The sequence below is a fragment of the Protobothrops mucrosquamatus genome, unplaced genomic scaffold, assembly GCF_001527695.2.
Source record: "Protobothrops mucrosquamatus isolate PMUCROS unplaced genomic scaffold, P.Mucros_1.0 scaffold3559, whole genome shotgun sequence".
Classification (NCBI taxonomy): Eukaryota; Metazoa; Chordata; class Lepidosauria; order Squamata; family Viperidae; genus Protobothrops; species Protobothrops mucrosquamatus.
The window spans coordinates 73,449-78,813 of NW_015389526.1; positions in this window are offsets into that span (position 1 = coordinate 73,449).

Here is a 5,365-nt window from a genome sequence, read left to right on the forward strand (position 1 = left end):
CGTCCCGGTGGGTCCGCGAGCGGAGGAGGAGGAGGAGGAGGAGGAAGGGCGGGCAGGGGGCGCGGGGGCGGCCGATGAGGGAGGTGAGGCGAGGGAAGGGGAGACGAGAGAGAGGAGGAGGAGGAAGGAGGAGGAGGCGGGCGATAGAGGCTCGGGCGCCCTTCGGCGTCGCCTTCGCCTGCCTTCTCCCTCAGCGCGGCGGAGCGGCTTCTTCTGCGGCAGCGCCGGAAGTCTCGCGAGAGCTCGGCTGTCACTTCTCGCGGGAGCCAGCCGACCGGAGGCGGCCGCCGAGAGCATAGAGCGCAGAAAGGCGAGGGCGAGGAGAAGGAGGAGGAGGAGGAGCCAGCAAGCACCGCCCACCCGGCTCTCGCGTGGCAACGTCACGGGGAGGGCGTGGCTTTCCCCTTCTCCTCTTCACCCCCCCCTCCTCCTCCTTCTCCCCGCTGTTCCGAGAAGGGACCGCCTCCCTGCGGGTTTCCCAGGCAGCGCAGTGAGGCTTTCGGGGGTTGTGAGAATGCGAGGGATGCTGTGGGACTTGCGTGCAACCGTGGTGGCGTGGATAAGGTGCGAGAAGGCAGCCCTGGTGTGGTTTGGGGGCTCAGCCTGTGCTGGGAAGGGCTGAGCCGGCGTGGTTTCTCCACCGTGGTTTTGCTGGTCTTGTGAATGCGGCCAATTGCGAGTTAACTCTCGGGAACCTCTGGTCAGCGGAAGCCGACAGGTCTATTCACTCGGGCATCCTTGGAAGGATGCTGGCTCCAGTCTTTTTTCTCAACCTTGGCCATTTTAAGCCTTCTGGACTTCTCTTTCTGATTGAAAAAAATCCAGAAGAAATCTAAATGTGTGGTTTTGGGCTGGCAATTATGCCTCTTCCTGCCCTTGGAGTACAGAAGCGGTTGTCGTATTTCCAAATGTGAATTGCACTTAAAACCTACATCTGCAGCAAGATTATTATATGCTTAAAAATCTGAAAAGCTCAGCATTTTAGGGTCGGTTAAACTGCATCTCTCTTGATGAAAGAAAAGGCAGCATTTAAATGTATGGTTGATCGACAGACGTTTGCATGAAACAGAAAAAAAATGTACTTGTGGCTTTGATGTTTAGAAAAAAAAATAGGTAATAGAAAAAAGTGAGCTTCTTTTAACCACAGAGTAAGAGATAACTTGGTGATTATGCTTGTGTTCGTGGCAAAGAAATTGGAATCCTTTTTCTAATTTTATTGCTTGTTTCTGCACCTGTCTTTTTTCTCTTTTTTCTTTGTTTCTTTGTTTTGTATTATCTTTGCTTCGTTTTTATACTTCCTTTATATCCTTTTAATACAACTGATATTAAAAAGCGAGAGTGAGAAAGAAATTGTACTTAAAAACCTGTCATCTCGTGTCAAGAATAAGCTAAAATCAACTTTAGGAGGGGGAGAAATACCTGTTCTGGGCCAGGCCTAGTTGGTTTGACTGGCATTTAGCCACTTGTGAATTGGCAAAGTAAATAAATACAACTCAAAAGAAGAGACAGGTTTGCATAAATTCTGTGTATATTAATTAACAAGCACAGGTGCTTCTTTAGAAATGATCCAGGTTTTCAATACAGTCTCACCAGAGGTTGTGACTGGGTGATCACCGTGAAATAATCTAAACAGTCCATTAAATCTTTGTTTGTTTTAAATATTTACACATTGCCCTTCAGAATGAATTCCAAAATAGTCGGCAACTATTAAAAACCCAACATCCAATTAAAAATGCATTACTGACAAGCGGGAGGTTAAAAAAAATGGAATAAACAGTATTTAAAATGGCAAAGTGAATGTTGCAACTCCCAGTGCTTATTAAGATGGATTGGCTCATTAGAAGTTTGTTAAAAGCTAATAAAAAACCCAAATACAATGAAATTGGGGGGGGGGGAGAAGGAGGTTAAATGAGAGGAATTGGGGTGTTATTGGAATCATCAGCTTGGTCCAGTTCGATCAAACCATAAGCCACATAAATTTAATTGCTTGACTAGAGAAGTAGCAATAACTACTTTTAGAAAAGTAGTTTTATGAACTTTTTGCTGGATAAAAATGAATTGATCTCTGGATTTACTGGTTATAAAGGACTGTGTATGAGAAGAGAACCATAATATATTATTTGGGAGGGCAGGAATGGTAATAATTATATTTGTAACCGCTGCAAAGAAAATAGGAAAACACTTTAATTTTTTTCTCTCTCCCTTATTCTGGACCTTTACAGTGCTGTTGTTTACTTCTCCCTCTATTTTTCCTCTCTATCTCTCTTTTTATGTCCAAGCCATGTTGAAGGAGGAAGAGGCGTTTGTTAAGTAAATTGCACCTGTTTCTACAACCTTTTTTTTGCCACGGGTTGTTAAGCAACTCTCCACAGTCATTAAATGAATCAAGCAGTCGTTAAAGTGAATCCGATTTCTCCCATGGACTTTGCTTGCCTGAAGCCGGAAATGGTGATCACATAATCCAGGATGCTGCAATGGTTGTAAATACATATCAGTAGCCAAGCACCCTGAATTTTGATCCTGTTAACATGGGGATGTTGCAACGGTCTTAAGTGCAAGGACTGACAGCTGTATGTCATTTTTTTCCGGGCTGGACAATTTTGAACGCTTGTGCCCCGTCGCAGCAAACAATATATCAGCTTGCAAGGTCTTCTCTAGATGAGCGCGGCTTCCCAGCCTTTGCCTTTCCAAGCTGGGTGGACTTCAGCTCCCAGAATCCTTAGCCATGCCCATGTTGCCTGGGGAATTCTGGGATTTGAAGTCCACATCTCTTAAAGCAGCCGAGGTTGAGAAATGCAGATCTAAAGGGCCACCCGGTGATGGATTCAGCAGCTCGCGGGAGTCCACTAAATCAGGGGTCCCCAACCTTAGCCACTTTAAGACCTGTGGACTTCAACTCCCAGAATTCCCCAGCCAGCTAAGGTTGGGGACCCCTGCACTAAATGAATGGTTGTAAGGCAGGGACTCTATAATACACACGGCATACGGTATTGTTGGAAACACAAAAAGCTCCGTGTTAAATGTCTATGGAGATTCCCAGTCACCCAGGTCACAGTTATGCCAAAGGTGCTTTTTCACGAGGCAACTGGACGTTCTTGTTTTCCTTTGAAGAAGTTTTGCTTCTCCTCCAAGAGGCTTCTTCCATTCCCCGCCATCCAGTCAGAGCTGAAGAAGCTTCTGGGATGAGAAGCGAAATGTCTTCAAAGAACCAGTTGACTCGTGAAAAAGCACCTTTGGGACTCCATGTTAAATCAAAGCCCAGCCCTGCCCATAGACAGGAATCCGCGATATCATGTTGATTATTTATCTGCCAGCTTCCGTAGTGTCCTCAGAATGCTCTTCTTTGCTCAGATGTCGTCCAGCCAATGACTCAGACTAGGTTTTCCACAGGAAATGCAATTTCTCTCCAGGGCTGCTAAATTTAGTTTATAGTTCAGTCCCAGACAGGCAATAATACCCAGTAGGCACCCTACGGTCATGTGGTTGGCACAAATGAGTTATTGGATTGGGGCCAGAGTTGTTTCAAACTTTTCCATTCCTGCTGTCCCTTCCTCCCTTCTTCCATTCCTTTCTTTGTCTGCTAAGCCACCAGGATACGGAGAAGGTGAAAGGCATCTAACCACAGACGCAGATATATGCCCACCATGCCATTTCCTCCAATGTAAACCATGTTGTGCAGTGTAAACCAGTGTAAACCATGTTGCTAAGACACAGCAAACAATATGTCAAGGTCATCTCTAGATCAGGGGTCCTCAACCTTGGCCACTAAGACTTGTGGACTTCAACTCCCAGAATTCCTCAGCCAGCAAAGCTGGCTGAGGAATTCTGGGAGTTGAAGTCCACAAGTCTTAAACTGGCCAAGGTTGAAGACCCCTGCTCTAGTCTAGATGAGCCCTGCTTCCCAGCCTTCGCCTCTCCAAGCTGGGTGGGCTTCAGCTCCCAGAATCCTTAGCAATGCCCCTTGCTGCCTGAGGAATCCTGGGAGTTGAAGTCCAGCTCGCGCGAGTCCAGCCCTCCCCGCTTTAGCACGGCGAAACCCGAAGCTAAGCAAGCGGCTTCAGTGCAACGTGTGGATGGGGATCCAGGTCGTGGGAAGCCGGTCTTCCCACGACCTGCAAGAGCCTCTTCACTTCCCGGTGGGAAGCACTGAAAGCGTTGGCGTCCACGGCAGGGCTCCCATTTGGCTGTCCAAGCCGAAAACCAGCAGCCTTGAGTGGCCAGGAGTCACCTCGTCCAACTTGGTCGAGCCTTTCAATCAGAAAAGAGCTGGAAGGGACCCTTGGAGGTCTTCTAGCCCAACCCCCCCCCCCTGCTCAGGCAGGAGACCTGATCCATTTCAGACAAGTGGCTGTCCAATCTCTTCTTTAAAAAAAAAAACCCTCCAGGGACGGCACACCCGCAACATCTGGAGGCCAGTCGTTCCACCGGTTAATGGTTCTCACTGTTAGGATGTTTCTCCTTAAATTCCAGGTTGCTTCTCTCCTGGATTATTTTTCCATCCGTTGCTTCTTGTTTGACCTTCCGGGGCTTTGGAAAATAGGTTGAACACCCCCCACCCCCTCTTCTTCTTTGCGGCAGCCCCTCAAATACTGGAACACCGCTTGGCCTCCTTTTCTCTTTCCCCCCCCGAGCTCCTCTCCACCCTTCCCCTCCCCTTTTCCCTCCTCCCTCTTCTTGGCCCCCCTCCCCTCCCCGTTCCCGTCCCAGTGCCCAGATCCTCGCTCTCCCCACCCCGGAAGCCAGGGGGCTGGGATTGCCTCCCTTTCGCTTCGGCTCGGCTCCCGCCCTCCAGGGCGCAGGGAGGCTCCCGGCGGGGTCTGGACAAGCTGGGATCTGCACGCCCGGAGGGTACGCGGAGAGGCTGCTGGAGACCCGCCCTTGCCTGCCGGCGCTGGAAAGGAAGGGCGGCGGGAGAAGGAGGAGAAGAGGAAGGAGGGAGGAGGAGGAGGAAGAGGAGGAGGAGGAGGAGGACGAGTAAGGCGAGCCGACTCCGGCCAGGCTGCAGGCGAGGCTCCCCAAACTGGCCGGCGCAACTTAGACGGACTTTGGCTTGCGGGCTAGGGTGAGTTCTCTGATCTGAACTGGGGAGGGGGCGGAGGGAAAGAAGGAGAGTCTGAGCCGGAGGGAAGGAAGCAGACCCTCTCCTGTCCACCTACCCACCCACCCTCCCTCCCTCCCTCCCTCCTTCCTTCCTTCCTTCCTTCCTCTTTCTTTCTTTCTTTCTTTCTTTCTTTCTTTCTTTCTTTCTTTCTTTCTTCCTTCCGTTCTTTTTTTCTTTCTTTCTTCCTTTCTTCCGTTCTTTCTCTTTCTTTCTTTCTTTCTTTCTTTTTTCCTTCCTTCCTTCCTTCCTTCCTTCCTTCCTTCC